The following is a 19,139-nucleotide window of genomic DNA, read 5'->3' as shown; positions in this document are numbered from 1 at the left end:
CACTGAAATAAAAAAGTGATTTTTTTTTTTTTTTTCCTGGTACGCGGGCCTCTCACTGTTGTGGCCTCTCCCATTGTGGAGCACAGGCTCCGGATGCGCAGGCTCAGCGGCCATGGCTCACGGGCCCAGCCGCTCCGCGGCATGTGGGATCTTCCCGGACCGGGGCACAAACCGGTGTCCCCTGCAACAGCAGGTGGACTCCCAACCACTGCGCCACCAGGGAAGCCTTGTTGTTTTTTTAATAATTGAAATTTTTAACCAAAACTTTTTTCTCTCATTTTCTTGTATCTTTTTATTCCCACCCATTCATTCAGTAGAAGTCATTGCCTCAGGGAAGGGATAATATGGCAGAGAAAATCTTTTTGGTGTTAAAAGCATCACTATGAAGTATGTAACCCCCAAGCCATAAAACATTATCTCTGGAAAGCCAGATGAAGAGCCAGGCCAGCTTGTCCTCAGACTACATAAAAGTGGTCATGACTGCGGGGAACAAGAGCAGCCACGGCAGAATCCAAGTTAAATGATGGTGGGTTCCTAAGCTCTGTTTCCTACAGAACGGTCTCGGCAGACGGAACTGGGAATCCCAGATCAGACAGAACTGGGCCCCTAGCCCCAGGGGGTGCCTGGAACCAGCAAGATTCCTGTGTCCTGTCCCTCAGCCTGGCTCCCCAGCATGGCACCAGGACAGGCCTGAGGCCACGTAACAGAGTATCTTGCAATAATGCAGGAAGAGCTTTGCGCCTGAGAGCAGAGCAGAGACAGCTGCTCTGAAAGTCATTTGTAAGATCGTAGTAGACGCACCAGGGGCCCAAAGTCAAAATGGGAATAGAGACGCCTCCTTTGAGTCTATGTAGATGAAGAATGATTTCAAGGAAAGGTCTTCTCCATCCCTCAAGTCTCTGCCTTCGCTCTTAGACATCACCCCACAGAAAGGAAGAGGCACTCCACTAAACACATGGGCTCTCAATGTGGGAATATCTCGCTCCCCAGCAGACATTTGGCGATACCTGGAGACATGTTTTGCTGTCACAAGTGGGGGGTGCTGCTGGAATCTGATAGGCAGAGGTCAGAGATGCTGCTGAACATTCTACGGTGCACAAAATGGCACCCCCCAAACAAAGAATCACCCAGCCCCAAATGTCAGCAAGGTCAAGGTTGAGAAACACTTCCCTAAACTGAGATTAGGTTTTGATGACCTGGCACAATAAGAGATTTATAATTTTAACATAAATGCTCATTTGTTTTAAATAAAGAAAATTACACCTAGTTCATGGGTTGAAATGTGGAACCACTTGCTTACGTTCAGGAATATATCCTTTCTCTAATATAAAATAATCAACAATTATCAGTTTTGCATTTAATGAAAAGGTTTTGCGGGGGGAAGAAAAGTTGAAGTAGCTTTGAAGTAAGACAAAGCACCTCACTCACAAGGAGGAAAAAGAATTGGTGACATGAGGACAGATGCTGGAAGCTTACGACAATATCTGAAGCAAATGAGAGAAGCAAAGTGGGGGGTAGCGGGTGGGGAGTGGGGTGGGGTGTTAGGGTTAGGGGAGGAGAAAAGTACGTGCAGGGAAGTCATCCCTGGCTGGAGGAACATTCAGAGGGGAACAAGTGGCTCCTAACTTAGGACGATGGGGACCATGAGCATTTTTCAGAGAGGTGAGGTGGGTTTTCTTCCAGACTCTCCAACGGAAGTTTACTAAGAAGGTAGCCTGAGAACCTCAGATCACTAACATCCCAGGAAGAATATCAGCAAAGGGAAAAATTGAAAGGGCTTTCAAAAATAGCATAGGTGAGGGCTTCCCTGGTGGCGCAGTGGTTGAGAGTCCGCCTGCTGATGCAGGGGACATGGGTTCGTGCCCCGGTCCAGGAAGATCCCACATGCCGCAGAGTGGCTGGGCCCGTGAGCCATGGCCGCTGAGCCTGCGCATCCAGAGCCTGTGCTCCGCAACGGGAGAGGCCACAGCAGTGAGAGGCCCACGTACCGCATTAAAAAAAAAAAAAAAAAAGCGTAGGTGAAAGCAAAAGCCAGAAACGATGAAGAGAGGAAAAGGGGGAAAAGAGAAGAAAAGGAGGAAGGGAGAGGAGAGAGGTACAGGGGAAGGGGAAGGGAGGGAGAGAGAGAGATCTAGAAACAATTGCAATGAGTAATAAAGTAAACCAGTCTTATGTTAATGACATGCCAAAGTGTTCCATTTTTATGCAAAAGCAAATAACTGTGAAGTATCCCCAACATAAACACTGATTAAAAGAGATTAAATGTCTCGGGATGAAATGTCATAATATTACACAGTGTCAGTTTGTGGTGTTCTCAAAATGTTAATGACCTCCAGCTTCAGCTGCTTCCATTACCAGCTATCTCAAGGGAGAACAGCCTCAGCTGCAGGGTTGCCAGGAGGAGCTCAGAGCCTCGTCCCATCTCCTCCCCATTAACAGATAAAATTTCACTGAAAATGATTCGGTGACATTTGGCCATAATTCAGAAGGGACCACATTTTTTAAAAAGAATTTTTCTTTTATCAGAAAGTACTTGAGTTTATCTTACCATTTCAATAATGCTCCAGACCTCATTCAGTCAGTCTTCAGTACTCTTTGGAATAACAGTTTTCTATTCTCTAACAGTGACATTTCCCCAGCAATGGTAGCATCTGCAGAAAATTTAGGAAGTGAGAGTTCATCATTTTACAAACTAATTCTGGAAAAAAGCGTGGGTTAGGATGAATTTATCACTATTTTACCAGGACTGATCCCAGAATTCTTCATAAAGTGTTAGTGTACTGAGTGGCCACGCCCCCTCATTTACTTTAATAAAAATCATTAGTACTTCCGGTCTCCACAATTATTTTTGCCTCCAAGCCAAATAAAATAGGCTAACACCCTGTGGTCACTTTATGAATTAGTCATTCTCTCCCACCTATTCTACTGACCCAGTTTCTCTCACACAGCCAGGACACGTGCCATCTAACTGGCTACACTTTTGAACGCATGAACCTCAATGGGTATGTATCTGTTGCCTAGTAATATCTACGCTTTCTGCAGTACATAAGTTAGCATTCAGTCATTTATGGTTGGTGCAACTCTGCATTTATTCAACAAATGCTCATTGAGTTTTTATTAAGCACAAGCTCTCTAATTAGTCCCTTCTCTCAATAAATTTCTTAACATCTGGAGTGGGGTCAGGGGTGACAGAAAGAACAATATGGGGCAAGATAGATATGTACCACTTCTAGGGTCCAGTTACAGTGCTCAGTAACTAACACAAGGAAGTCTTTTAGCTGGAGACTTCAGGAGAAACCTCAGCGCAGGTGGACCTCGTAAATTTTGACAGAATGTTGACTGAGATGAACTGAATAAAACATTCTATCTGCCCTGTCTGAATACAGTAGCCTATAGCCACATGTGGCTATTTAAATTAAAGTTAAGCAAACTGAAATAAAATTTAAATTTCAGTCACACTAGCTTCAAGTGCTCAATAACCACATGTGGCTAGTGGTGACCATAGTGGACAGTGTAGAAGAATATTTCCATCACTGCAAAAAAATTCATTGGACAGCTCTGTTCTAAGTCGAAGAAACGGGATAATTACGAGAAACCACAAGTGTTTTATGGATGTCTGGAGACTGGCAAACACCCCCCATTTGCTGGTGAATATCCTTATGAACGTGCTCCTTCCTATGCTCCATCACAACCATCACTCCATTGCAAGGTAGAAAGTCATCCACACAAGAAAACTACAAAATTCATAAATACAAGCAAACTACAAGCTCCCTTTTGAATCTGTTTAAAGGATTGACCAGGATTGGGGATCACAGACAGTTCTTGATCCCTTTCCACCTTGAAAGCACAACCAATGTCCTACTCAGTTATTTTGGCCAGTCATTCCCAGGTATGAATTAATGGGGGCTTACTGTGTTCTGTGTTGATGATTCATCACAATAGGCCAGTGAAGCAGAGTAAGTATCAGAAGCAGTGAACATTACTGGTTGGAACAGTAAAGTGGATGGGGCTCAGATCTACTCACAGGAAGGGAAAATAAGGCTTTTGATGAGAAAAGACAATACCCAGTAGTATAGGCATTCTTTCCACCCCTGCAATCTTTCCACTGCTGATGTTTCCTGTCATTTTTACATGAGGACCCAACCTTTACCTTACACTATCTTGGGCATTTTATGTAACTTAACTCAGGCAATTCTCAGATGTCAGTCTCTACGGGATGTGCTGTGTATTTTAAAGAAACTTTACAATATATTTCCATTCACAGCATTTTAAGATGTAGGCTTCTATGACATGTGATAAAGAGAAATCTCTTCCCTGCTGGGAGGTGATCAAGGTACCCTCTTCAGGTTCTAATAGTGAATGACCATATTTAAAAGGTGTGCACGTTCTGTGAACGTTAAAAAAAAAAAAAAAAAGACTGAAAGCTGAGATCCTAAAGGTCAAAAGTAGAGAATGGAGAGAACGTAAAAATTTTATTCTATTTTTTCCATAATCAGAAAATAAAGTTTTATGTAAATCCCTTTGATTTGCTAAATAAACATATTTGTGGATAGGAAATTCAAGAGACCTTTGGCATTTGAAGAAATCAACTGTCTCAGTATTCAACTGTATCAATCACACAATGACACTTGGTTTTCACCAAGCCACAAGGGGTCCGGATCACCTGGCAAAGATGAAGTGAAAATGTACACTGTGAACAGTAACAGGCTACTTGATCATGAGGATCCCATGCATTATCCCAGAGCAGACTAGCTTTGTCGAAGCCACAAGGATTTCAATACTCTCCTGGTGAGACCTTTCCATTCTATAAATTCATTCTCTTAAAAAAAGTGATCTTACCCTAAACCTGTGGACTTTAAACCTTCTTTTTAAAGTAGACAGATGTCCAATATGGAAATCAGACAGAAGATCCTATAGGTGGTAGGGGGAAACAGGGCCCTTTGAGTTTTCTCTTTCTATTCCCTACATAATTCCAGAGATGCCAGTGAGCAAGGTTTGAAAACCACTATATCAAATTATTTCCATCACTGGCTGCCAAGTATGACACCCCCTGGAGTTGTACAGCATAGCAGGCCTGCCCAAAACGCCAGAAACAGCAATTAATTATAAGAACTAGGATGTTTTTGTATCTTCCAGAGTCTCCTATAAAAATGCAAATGTTCCTGGGGAGAAAGATCTTAAGCAATCATGGGGAATTATTTTATCAATTCAATTTGCAGCTTGGAAACTTCGGTGACAGCAAAGCCCTGTAGGATTGGGCACAGATAAAGGAACTGAAACAGATGTAACCAAGGAAAAATGTCTTTATTTCCTGAGGTTGTACAGGACCCACCTAACAGGCTATCGATCGTTTTTAAATAAAGAAAATTATAAAATGGCCAACATTTGAATGTATCTCCATTGCCAGATACTTTTCCAAGTCTCAATCTATGTTTTAGCTCATTTTATGTATTCCTTTATACATTAACTCATATATGTATGCCTTACAACAACATGATGAAAGTACAATTTTATACCCATATTACAGATGAGGCAACTGAGGCACAGAAGAGTTAAGGTCACACAGCTAATAAGAGGCAGAGCCAAAATTCAAATCTGCACAGTCTGACTCTAGGGCCTGTGATAACCTCACACAATGGTTAATCTTCCAGAGGTGCACAATTATTTCAGTTCACCCCAGCACTTCTAAAGGGTGGCCCCCTCTGAACTTTAACTCTCTGACCTCTGTGATTCTCTTGATTTTGGCTAATTACCCCAGAGAAAACAAGAAGGATGAATTTCCAGCAAGCTATGAGCTTATTGAGATGGGAATTATCTTCTAGTTTTGCACCCAATCTAACCAGTTGAATAAGGATTTCACTCAATTGAGGCCTGGTGTTTTCAGGTCTGCCATGCACTGCACCAAGTATTGTGATGCTCAGCTCAGGAAAATGACACATATAGAGTTTGACTGAATATCATCTTCTAGAGCTGAACTGTGAAAACTGGTGACCCTAGGAGTTTGGCCTTTGCCCATATCATTAAAGCATCCATATTTTCTTCTAGGAGTTTCATGGTTTCAAGTCTTATGTTCAAGCATTTAATCCATGTTGAGTTGATTTTTGTGAGTGATGTAAGATAAAAGTTCAATGACACTCTTTTGAACATGGCTATCCAGTTTTCCCAGCACTGTTTTATTAAAGAGAGTATCCTTTCCCCATATTCTTGGCTCCTTTGCTGAAAATTAACTGACCATATAGGCATCAGTTTATTTCTGGGCTCTTTATTCTACCGCATTGATCTATGTCTGTGTCTTTATGCCAATACCATACTGTTTTGAGTACTACAGCTTTGTAATACAGTTTGGAATCAGGAAGTGTGATGCCTCCAGCTTTATCCTTTTTCAAGATTGCACTGGTTATTTGGGATCTTTTGTGGTTCCATACACATTTTAGGATTTTCTTTTCTAATTCTGTGATAAATGCCATTGGAATTTTGACAGGGATAGCATTGTATCTGTAGATCATTTTGGGCAGTCTGGATATTTTAACAATATTAATTCTTCCAATCCATGAACACAGAATATCTCCACTTATCTGTGTCCTCTTCAATTTCTTTCATCCATGTCTTATTGTTTTCAGTATACCTCCTTGGTTAAATTTATTACTAAGTATTTTATTCTTTTTGATGCTATTTTAAATGAGATTGTTTTCTTAATTTTTATTTCTGAAACTCTTTTGCTGGTGTACTATATAGCACAGGGAACTATATTCAATATCCTGTGATAAGCCATAACAGAAAAGAATATGAAAAAGAGTGTATATATAGGTATAACTGAATCACTTTGCTGTACAGCAGAAATTAACACAACGTTGGGAATCAACTATACTTCAATAAAATAAAATTTTTTAAAATGCAACTAATTTTTGTATACTGATTTTGTATCCTTCAACTTTACTAAAATCATTTCTTAGTTTTAACATTATTTTTGGTGGAGAGAAGACTCAATATTTTAAAGATAATTTTCCCCCAACTAACACAGATTCAGTGTAATCCAATCAAATGCTCATCAGGCTTTTTTTTTTTTTTAAATTGACAATCTGATTATAAAATTTATGTAGACTAAACAATTTGGGAAAAGATAACAAAGTTGGAAGACATACTCCATTGATTTCAAGATTTACTTTACTACCTTAGCAACCAAAACAGCATGATACAGTGTACAAATAGACATTCAGGTCGATGGAAGCAAATAGAGAATTTAGATATAAACTCACACTTATATGGTCCATTGATTTCAACAATGGCACCAAGGTAATTCAGTTGGGAAACAATACTCTTTTCAACAAATCGTACTTGAACAATTGAACATCCAAGGTCAAAACAAAATAAATGTACTCCACCTTTACTTCACCCCATATATAAAATATAACTAAAAGTACATTATACACCTACAAATTTAGAGCTAATACGACAAAACTTCTAGGAAGAAATATAGAAGAAAATCTTTGTGACCTTGAATAAGGCCAAATTTCTTAAATAGGACACGAAAAACACCCCAAAACTGATAAATTAAACTTTTAAAAAAGTTGCTTTTCAAAGACATTTTTAAGAAAATTAAAAAGCAATCCAAAGACTAGAAGAAAATATTTGTAAAACATAGATCTATTAAAAGACTTGTGTCCGTAATATATAAAGAACTCTTACAACTTAATAAAGAAAACGCTTTTTAAAATGAGTAAGAGATTTGAATAGAGAGCTCAACCAAGAAGATATATAGATGATAAATAAGCACAAGAAAAGATGTGCAACATGATTAACCATTAGCAAATGCAACTTAAAAACACAGTGAGATACTACACACCCTCTAGAACTGCCAAAATTACCAAGTGTCTGAAAGAATGTGAGGCAACTCAAACTCTCATACATTATACATGGGAACACACTTTAGAAAACAGTTATACTCATATATACTTTTATACTCTTATAAAGATAAATATACACTACTCTATGACCCAGTAATTTCTCTTTTATATATTTACCCAAAGAAAAGAAAGCATATGTCCACACAAAGATGTGATTCAAATGCTCATAGCAACTTCCTTTATAATAGCTCAAAATGTAAATAATCTAAATATCCCTCAACTGATGCAAGGATAAACAAAATGTGATTATTATCCTAAAGGAGAACACAATAAAAAAGGAACAAGGTATAGATGTATGCAACAATATGGAATATTCTCAAAAGTATGACATTAAGAAATACAAAGAGGGGCTTCCCTGGTGGCACAGTGGTTGAGAGTCCCCCTGCTGATGCAGGGGACACGGGTTTGTGCCCCAGTCCGGGAAGATCCCACATGCCACGGAGCGGCTGGACCCGTGAGCCACGGCCGCTGAGCCTGAGCGTCCAGAGTCTGTGCTCCACAACGGGAGAGGCCACAACAGTGAGAAGCCCGCGCACCGCAAAAAAAAGAAAAAAAAAGAAAAAAGAAATACAAAGACTGTACACTCTATGAATTCATTTTTTAGTAAATTCTAGAAAAAGCAAAATTGTAATGATACTAAGAAAATCAGTGGTTGCCTGGGACCAGAAGGTTAGGAAAGGGACAGCTTCCTGCAAAAGGACAGCTGGAAATTTTCGTGTGATAGGAATGTTCTGTATAATGATTTGGTGGGTTGTGAAACTGTATAAAATTGTCAAAATTCATCAAATTGGAAATGAGCTTCGTGAATTTTATTGTATGTAAGTCAATGAAGCTGACCGAAAAATGAAAGGAAGAAGATCTATCAAGGAATTATATACTTTCCAGAAATAGAAAATAAGAAATGGAGAAAAATTAAATGTCTTTAATGAAAAAGAGAGATACTTTCAAAGATATTTTGTTTTGTATAATGGTGTGTGTATTAGTCAGGGTTCCAGAGAAACAGAATGAACAGTGGGTATAGAGTAAGAAAGATAAATAGATTTATTCTAAGGAACTGGGTCATGGAATTGTGGAGACTGGCAAGTCCAAAATCTGCAGGGTGGGCCAGAAGAATGGAACCCAGAGAAGAGCTGCAGTTCAAATCTGAAGGCGGTCTGCTGGCAGAATTCCCTCTTCTAGTGAAGTTAGTTTTTTTCTATTAAGGCCTTCAATTGATTGGATGAGGCCCACCCTCATTATGAAGGGTAATACACTTTACTCAATATCTACTCGTTTAAATCTTATCTCCGTTAAAAAATACCTTCACAGAAACATTTATTTATTTATTTATTTGTTTGTTTGTTTGTTTATTTATTTATTTATTTATTTATTTATTTTAACATCTTTATTGGAGTATAATTGCTTTACAATGGTGTGTTAGTTTCTGCTTTATAACAAAGTGAATCAGCCATATATATATATATATATATATATATATATATGTATATGTATATCCCAATATCTCCTCCCTCGTGTCTCCTTCCCACCCTCCCTATCCCACCCCTCTAGGTGGTCACAAAGCACCGAGCTGATCTCCCTGTGCTATGTGGCTGCTTCCCACTAGCTATCTATTTTACATTTGGTAGTGTATATATGTCAATGCTACTCTCTCACTTCATCCCAGCTTACCCTTCCCATTCCCGGTGTCCTCAAGTCCACTCTCTACGTCTATATCTTTATTCCTGTCCTGCCCCTAGGTTCGTCAGAACCTTTTTTTTTTTTTTTTTTTAAGATTCCATATACATGTGTTAGCATACGGTATTTGTTTCTATCTTTCTGACTTATTTCACTCTGTATGACAGACTCTAGGTCCATCCACCTCACTACAAATAACTCAATTTTGTTTCTTTTTATGGCTAAGTAATATTCCATTGTATATATGTGCCACATCTTCTTTATCCACTCATCTGTCAATGGACACTTAGGTTGCTTCCATGTTCTGGCTATTGTAAATAGAGCTGCAATGAACCTTGTGGTACATGACTCTTTTTGAATTATGGTTTTCTCAGGGTATAATCCCAGTAGTGGGATTGCTGGGTCATATGGAAGTTCTATTTTTAGTTTTTTAAGGAACCTCCATACTGTTCTCCATAGTGGCTGTATCAATTTACATTCCCACCAACAGTGCAAGAGGGTTCCCTTTTCTCCCCACCCTCTCCAGCATTTGTTTCTAGATTTTTTGGAGCTACATAGAAAGAGTCATTTAGTTAGGTACCATTAGCATTTGCCCTTATGGAGAAAGATGGAAGAAATTGCTTAGGTATTACCTTTGCCCTCCCACTAGCTGACCTTGGAGACAGCAAGCTCAGCATCGTGGGTCTCCATCTACAAAACTAGTATAATATCTACTTCACACAAGTGTTAGGGGAAAGATACATTAATAAGCATCTAAGCAATTGGAGATTTGCATCAAATATATTGCTACCCATGCCTTTGTGCTATGCACTCCAAAGCCCATCAGCAAGGCCTACTTATGATATAGCCCCATTGCCCTTCATCCCAGGCCCAACTCCAGTCTCCAACTTCCTTTTTCGCCTGCCAAGGAGGACTTTGTACTCCCACTTCAAAAAGTGCTTCCAGACAGACAAGAGGCAAAAGGAACCAGGTGCCTTCCACTCCTTCAACACCATCTCTTAAAGGTGAATGATGTCTAAGAAATCTCAGAAAGCCTTAGCACAATGGTTCATATGTAGACAAAGATTTCTCTTTCCTGATGGATTTACACAAGAATCTGTTCCAAAGCAGAATATTGACAGCCAACTGCAAATGAGCGTGGAGCCAAATGTTAACAATATCTGGCCCACCCTGCAGATTTTGGACTTGCCAGTCTCCACAATCCCGTGAGCCAATTCCTTAAAATAAATCTATTTCTCTTTCTCACTCTATACCCACTATTCGTTCTGTTTCTCTGGAACCCTGACTAATACACACATCATTATACAAAACAAAATATCTTTGAAAGCATCTCTTTTTTTCATTGAAGACATTTAATTTTTCTCCATTTCTTATTGTTATTATGATAACAATATTAGTGATAATCTATTACCTGTTTTAGTGAGTGCTTGTTCAAGGCCATAAACGTTGCCATTTAATCCTTACACCAACTCAGCAAGGTAGATAATTTTTAGTCCTACTTTACAGATAAAAAATTAGAGTTACCATATGATCCAGCAATCCCACCCCTGGGCATATATCCGGGAAAGATGAAAACTCTAATTTGGAAAGATACAAGCACCCCAATATTCATTGCAGCACTATTTACAATAGCCAAGATATGGAAGCAACCTAAGTGTTCATCGACAGATGAATGGATAAAGAAGATGTGGCACATTTATACAATGGAATACTACTCAGCCATAAAAAGAATGAAATAAGGCCAATTTGCAGCAACATGGATGGACCTAGAGATTATCATACTAAGTGAAGTAAGTCAGATTGAGAAAGACAAATATCATATGATATCCCTTATATGTGGAATCTAAAAAAATGAAACAAATGAACTTAATTACAAAACAGAAATAGACTCAAAACAAATAGAAACAAATTTCTGGTTACCAAAGGGGAAAGCAGGGGAGGGAGGAATAAATTAGGAATTTGAGATTAACAGATATACACTACTATGTATAAAATAAATAAACAACAAAGACCTACTGTATAGCACAGGAAACTATATTCAATATCTTGTAATATAACCTATAATGGAAAAGAATCTGAAAAAGAATATATATGTATGTGTGTGTGTGTGTGTGTGTGTGTGTATGTAAAACTGAATCACTGCTGTACACCTGAAACTAACACAACACTGTAAATCAACTATACTTCAATTAAAAAAAGAAATTAATTAGAACTCAAAGAAGTTAAATAATTTGGTTACAGCTGTTAGAATCAGGATTTGAACCAATGTGAAGGAAAAGGACCCTAAAAATTTATTCATCCTTTAGGACATTGCACACAGAATAAAAGGGTTAATACAAACGTCTCAAAATTGCCACTGGGAACCAGCTGTACAAGAGGAAGAAGAGAGAAGCTGTAAATTCTTCATCCTGAGGCCACAAGCCCATGTCAAGGCCCTTAGTGGAGAGGACTGAAGGGAAGGCAGAAAGGGTGCATGCACTGAGATATAGGGGTACCTGCTCTTCCCTCCTGGCACCCCAACTCCCAGAAGACTTATACTTGACAAACTGCTTTCATTTCCTGCCCCACCCTTCCAACTTAATACCATTATTAATAGGCACATCTTTCATGCAAAGCTTTCTTTTGGAAATGGATGGGAAGTAGGTAGGTGGGTGAGGCAGCAAGGAGAAAACATACTAAGAAGAAAAGGTGGTAGGTGGGCGGATGAAGGTCACTGGAGAAAAAAAGAAACCAGAAATATATTCATCCTTGCTTGGAAAATATGACTAAGTAAAATAAGTGTGATCATTTGAGGTAGTCAGTCAGTCTGACCTTTATAAAAAGAGCTCGATGATTTTACTTTTCTCCCACTCCAAGTCATTTTAAAGCAATCCATAAGGTTTCACTCCTATCAGAGGGTAGTGATTTGCTGTTGTAGAGCTGTTATCTACAAAAAAGAGTTTCAGATGGGTCAGCTCATACTTTCCCACTCTTTAAAGTATAGGGGTGATGGACTCCAAAGAAAAATCAAGTGCTTATTCTTGTGTGACTCTTCTTGGATATAGCATAAACAGACAAGCCAGGGGAAAACATCTTAAGGCAAAACTTGATAGGAACAGAATAACCTGCTTCATCTTTTTTGACCGTCTCAGCATTTTATTTCCTGATGAACTCCAGGGCTAAAGGGTAGAGAGATGCCACAGTGGGCTAGACGGGGCAGTAGGCCAAAGTAACTCCTCAGCAGTGACCCAGACTGAGTGAAGAAAGGGTGGGCAATCTCACTTCCTCATGGAATGAGAAGATTCTTTCAAGCAGCATAAGAAAAAATGACCAGTTATGAGGGAAAAAAGAAAAAAATGGAAGTGGATAGCTGTTCATCTTAAAAGGTTTTCAAGTCTGATGACAGGATTTTTTTTTGATATTCACCAGGTGCAAAGTTTTAGGAGATTCCAGCTCATTAATGCAGAACCCTAAGGCTCGTCCTGAAGGAACCCATATTAGTTTCCTAGGGCTGCTAAAACAAAGTAACACAAACTGGGTGGCTTAAAACGTCAGAAACGTATTGCCTCACAGTCTGGAGGCCAGAAGTCTGAATCAAGCTGTCATCAGAACCGTGCTCCCTCTGAAGCCGGTGGGGGAAAATCCTTCCTTGTTTCTTCCTAGATTCTGGAAGAAGCCATCAATCCTTAGCATCCCTCACCTGTAGCTGCCTCAGTCCAGTCTCTACCTCTGTCATCACATGGTGTTCTCCCTGTGTGTTTCTGACATCACATGGCATTTTCCTCTTTTTATAAAGACAGCAATCATGTTGGATTGGGGCTCACCCTAATGACCTCATCTTAACTCAGTTACATCAACAAAGAACTCATTTCCAAACCAAGTCACACTCCCTGGGGGTTAAGCTTCAGCATACCTTTCTGGGGAACTCCAGCTGTTCATGTCCACATCTTACATGCATTCATTCACTCTCCAAGTACAAAACACCTGTGCTATGCCTGCTGACACCTCCAGAAGCAGCTCCACAGAAGCAGGGTAGGTGTGGAGTGGGAGGTAGATAGGGGTGTTCAGGACAGAGAGGCTGGATAAAATTCCAGCAGGGGTGGCAAGAGTCAGGTAAGTGACAGAATGAAACCAAGAAACGTTCGCAATTTTGTGTAACACCTTACTAGAGTACAAAAAAGAAAAGAGAGTAAGTTCAAGTGTCACGTCCCCAGTAGGGACCAATGAGATGAGGTCTGTAAAACACAGCAGAATGATCACTTTCTCTCACATTTAGTGTCAAAGTATATAGTTTTAAGGCAAGTTTACAACATATTCTATCAGGATTACAATTTTTCTATTAAAATTAAGTTGTGCATATATACTCATGAAATCTTTTCCAAAATTTTTAAACATTGTATTTCAGAATAACTGGGCCAGGAAAGTAAGTTACCTAAATAAAGGCACTAAACTATTTGAAAACAGATCTTTTTGGTTTTTTTCAAAGATATATATTCATTAAAATTAGCTTAATACATATTGTCTCTTAGGAATATGACTGGCTCAAGTGATGCAGATTCTACTTCCACTTCAAATATATGTAGAAATGCTTGGTAAATATAACATTTTTTAAATAAAAAACTAATCTTAAAGGAAATGCTAAGTTCATAAATTAAAGAGTAAATATAAGTGTTGGTGCCTCTACCCCTGGGAGGAAAAGAGTCCACCAGACCCCAGTATGGATCTTGACAGCAAAAGGTTAGGTTTTCAACACCTAGTTTTATTCAGGGATATGAGAGCTGGAAATAAAGCACTTAAATAAAGCCAGGACCCTGATAGAGCCATCTTTTCCACGAAAAAAGTGTCTACAAGTAACAAGGAAGCCTGTAGTCTGTTCAAAACACTGGATAGGGAAAAGTTGTTTTCCAAGAGAAATTAAAATTGCATACCTAATGAGGTGTGAGATCTAAATGTGCACTACCCAACTGGCACGAACACTCAAGCTGGGAAACGAGCTTTAAAAAGAAAAGCACATGGAAACTAGTGTTTCTCACAGAAGTAAATGGACAAACAACAAAAAGATACAGGTACTTTATAAAGAATCCAGATCGCATACGACTTCCACAGATAAGTAAGTGTGAACATGAGCTAAACCTAAGAAATTTTAAATCATTAAAGAAAATAAATCACTATGAGAAAGTCAGCAAATAAAAGAGGATAATCAGCATGCTATTTAAAACTTTCAAATAGTATAAGAAGACTCCAAAATAAGGGTAAGTAGTAAAAAAAAAAAAAAAATAAGACTATGAAATAAAGCACTAAGAAAATTAATGACACTATTTTAAAAGGCAGATTAGTAAAAGAATCAATCATCTTTCTAGAAATTAAAAAGACATTGTTACTAAAATCTAAAATGCAGAGAATGAGTAAAACAGTACATGAAAAATAGTTTGGAAAAAATTACCCAGAGCTGTAAAAAAAAAAAAATTGTGAATACAAGGTTAAAACATAAAGACAATAAATTGAGAAAGTCCAACATACTTCCAATAGGAGATTCAGAAAGAATAAAAGAGAAAATGGTGGCAACAGAGAAGTTTAAGAATAATAGTGGAGGATTTTCCAGAACAGGAAATCAGTCCACAATTTAAGCAAATAAAGTTAATTCTGAGCAGGAATAAAAAATAAATTTGCACCGAGTCACATCAGGATGAAATTTCAGAATACAATATCAAAGAGAAAAATCTTAAGAGCAACTTGGAGAAACAGAGATTACCTATAAAAGAATAACAATTAAAAGGATTGTAGAATCCCGTCAGCAAAAATAGAGGCCAGAAGACAATGAAAAAACGTCAGTCTATAATTTTATACAAGCTAAGTAATTATTCAAATATAAGTTTTCAAACAAAAATAGAGAAGCAAAAGACAAAACAAAAACAAAACATGATAAATGGAAGAGATAAACTAAGATCATCAAAATGAATCCAAATCAGTAATTACAAGAAATATAAAATATTAATCTCAAATGTAAGAAAGCAGAAATTCTAGGATAGGATTAAAAATAAAAATTATTTACACAAAACATACTTAATACTCAAATATATAGAAGTATTACATTTAATAAGTAGGAAAAGATAAACCAAGACAATACCAAAGGAATAAAACTGGTGATGGCAATATTAATATCAGGCAATAGAAATTTTAGGCAAGATTCATGTTAGAGATCAAGAAAATCATTACTTTTAATGACATAAGGACAGTTCCTCAGGAAGATGATCCAGAATGTACCTCATAATATTGCTTTAAAATACAGGACAAAAATGGACAGAAATTCAAAAAGAAATATCCCTGATAATGGTGAATAAAATACTCTCAAATACAATTCATATAAGAATAAAACTTTTATAGATGTGAAACCTAGTTAAGGTCTAAAACAAATTATCTCCAGTCTTCTTAGTTACACGACACATAAGCCTATGAAACCACAGTTTAAAAAAATCTTGCTCTGTCACAGATGATAAATTTTTAAATAATGAAGTTTAAATATAGTTAAGCTTATGTTAAACAACTTTTTAAAAAGCAATAATCCTTTTTGACATAGTGCCTTTGTATAAAAAAACTTTCATAAACATCGATGCTCAGAAAAAGTAGGTCACAAAGTCACACAGAATATTAATAACTAAGAATAAGCCTAGGGCTCTTAACTGTAAAAAACAGTGTTCTTTACATGTTGCCAAACTGCCTCTCAAGCATCTTAAAGGATTCGATGGAAAATATAACCATTGATCCATTTATTTCATCCAGTATTTATTGGTGTGTATACTGTCTAAAAAGTGCTTATGATGATGAATCAGATACACACAGACCATGCACAGTACCTTAAACATTGATTTCCCAGTCTTTCCATTTGTGGGTTTCCTCCATCTTTCTCACTGCTCCCTCTTGGTCCCCATTGTAGGCTACTCTTTCCCTGCCCAACCTTTACCTCATCTCCAGGATTCCACTCTGCCGTGTTGCATTCTAGGTTTTCTGTACCCTCTGACTGGCCATCTCATCGTTACATTTCCCTCAAATATCAAGCACTGGTTAAGCTAATGACTCTCAAACACATAACTCCAGTCTAGATCTCTGTTTTAAGCCCAAGGACAGATATCCATTTCATACTGGACACCCCTATCTACATACACTCACTAGTTACTCAACTTCCTCATCAGCTGAGGGGTTACTAAAGTAGATTTTGTGGCTCTGCTTCTTGGATCTCTACAAATTTATTCTCATTTCCTATTCTTTCCCCAATATTGCCTTGTCTAAACTTCATCAACACCACTAAAGGCACTGCCCTTAAAAATGGACTTGACACCGTCAGAGCAAAATGATGACCTTAGCTACCAGTTCACTAGAACATACAAGTTACTACATATAAACTTCTTTGCCTTACCTACTGTCCTCTCCCAGTTCCTCACTATTACACCCATTGGCTTTCGTTGCCTCCTGACTCCTGTTGCAGAAGAAGAGCTTCTTTTGCTTACAGAGATAGTCTAGTAAGGCCGATGGGGGTGTCAGCAAGATACTCCTCACAACTTCAACTTTGCATGCTGAGAACGAAACTGGGAGAAGTGTAATGAATGAGATTAGCCATATGTACAAGAAATGTCCCTTAGTAATGAGTGGCTAAAGTGTTTCAGGAACATCCAGGCTCAGTGCCCTCAGCGTCCTCAGAAAATCATTAGCTTATCTGGGCTTGCAGTTAATCAACCGAATCATAAAGACATGAGATTTGGAGACAGGCAGGTAGTTTAAATTCCAGCTAAACTACTTCTACTGTAATTCTGTTCAACCTATTTAACTTTTCTATGCCTCAGTTTTCTCATATATAAGATAAGGTTAGTGGTACTTCACATAATTATGAAGATTAGCTGAGTGAATTTATACATAGCCTGTACACAGTATGCGCCAATAAGGAGCTATGGAGACTGGAATTATAGCTGTAGAAATAGTATTAATTGTGGTAGAAATTCTTTGCCATTTTTTGTTTTCATGTGTAAGTAAGAATTAGCATGAAGCATAAAAAAGATGTCAAAGGGCAGTTATGACCTGTACTGTAAAGCTGTCCCCAACAGGTCTAGGTCTAAATGAGCTAGTTCTCTTTCTCTCCTTTCTTCTTTTTAAATTACATGCCAATGACTCATTTATTTTATAACTGGAAGTTTGTACCTGTCTGACTTATTTCACTTAGTATAATGCCCTCAAGTTCCATCTATGTTGTCACAAATGGCAAGAGTCCATTCTTTTCTATGTTGAATAGTATTCCATTGTATAGATATACCACAACTGCTTTATCTGCTCATCCATCAATGGACACTTAGGTTGTTTCCATTAGCCAGTTCTCCTGATACATACATTCTTACATTTTTCTTTCAGCTACCATAACTCAATAGCCATTAAAATCATCCAATTAACTATTTTTATTCTGATTCTGTGCTCATCAACTAACCTGCTGTTTGTAACTTGACTTCCTAGGTAACCTTCTTATCTAGAGAAAATACACTGAATATCCCACAGAAATAGTCCAGTCCTTGTGACATGTATATGTTCTATTATAAAACATTGGCATTCTGGATTTCCCTCTGTTTCTTGTGAGTTGATTTGGTACAGTTCATCCCTGAGAGACTGGTTATCTGTGAGCAAATTGACATCGTGATATAAGAACTCCCTGGAGACAGGTATCCCTTGGAGATATTGCAGGTTTTGTTCCAGACCACCACAAAAAAGCAAATATCACAATAAAGCAAGTCACATGAATTTTTTGGTTTCCCAATGCATAGAAAAGTTATGTTTACACTATACTGCAGCTTAAGTGTGCAACAGCACTATGTCTTAAAAAATACATATAATTAAAAAAAATTTCATTGCTAAAAAATTTAACCATCATCTGAGAACATATAATAATGCAAAAGTTTGAAATATTGCAGAATTACCAAAATGTGACACCAACACACAAAATGAGCAAGTGCTGTTGGAAAAATGGCACCGATACACTTGCTTGATGTAGGGTTGCCACAAACCTTCAATTTTTAAAAAAAAAAAAACAGTACCTGTGAAGTGCAGTAAAGCAAAGTGCAATAAAACAAGGTACACCTGTATTTGGTCTTTGCCCTCCCCTCTCTGTTTCCTGGCACACAGCTCCGAAAACCCTATGAATCTCTGAAATGATGTGTCTTTTTGTATGTTAATGAGATGACTAGTGGCTGGAGGCCTCTGGAGCGACCCTAGGGATGGAGAGATGGTTGCCAGGGGAATCAACCAAGTGATTAGAAGGTTGAAACTTTCAACCCCACCTGCTGACCTCCTGGGAGAGAGAGAGAGGCTGGAAATTGAGTTCAATCGCCAATGGCCAATGATTTAATCAAACATGCCTATGTATTAAATAAAGTTTCTGTAAAAATCCTAACCAATGGGTTCGGAGAACTTTTCCGTTGGTGAACACACAGAGATGCTGGGAGGATGGTGCTCTCAGAGAGGGCATGGAAGCTCTGTACCCCTTCCCCCATTCCTGGCCCTATGCATCTTTTCTTGTATCTGGTTGTTTCTAAATTGTATCCTTTT

The 19,139-nt window shown here is 38.1% G+C and overlaps 1 long non-coding RNA gene across 1 annotated transcript in view; it reads right to left on the bottom strand.

Moving 5' to 3' along the window:
- LOC113608074 (uncharacterized) overlaps positions 1 to 19,139 on the bottom strand; it is a 336,338-nt gene that overhangs the window by 109,277 nt on the left and 207,922 nt on the right. The window contains exon 6 of the long non-coding RNA XR_003428206.1: positions 2,549 to 2,651. This is a non-coding gene — a long non-coding RNA (uncharacterized LOC113608074). The remainder of the gene's footprint in view (positions 1 to 2,548; positions 2,652 to 19,139) is intronic.

The sequence above is a fragment of the Aethalodelphis obliquidens genome, unplaced genomic scaffold, assembly GCF_003676395.1.
Source record: "Aethalodelphis obliquidens isolate GAN/ISIS:26980383/991018 unplaced genomic scaffold, ASM367639v1 scaffold3, whole genome shotgun sequence".
NCBI classification, from domain to species: domain Eukaryota; kingdom Metazoa; phylum Chordata; class Mammalia; order Artiodactyla; family Delphinidae; genus Aethalodelphis; species Aethalodelphis obliquidens.
This window is presented reverse-complemented; position numbering and strand designations above follow the sequence as displayed.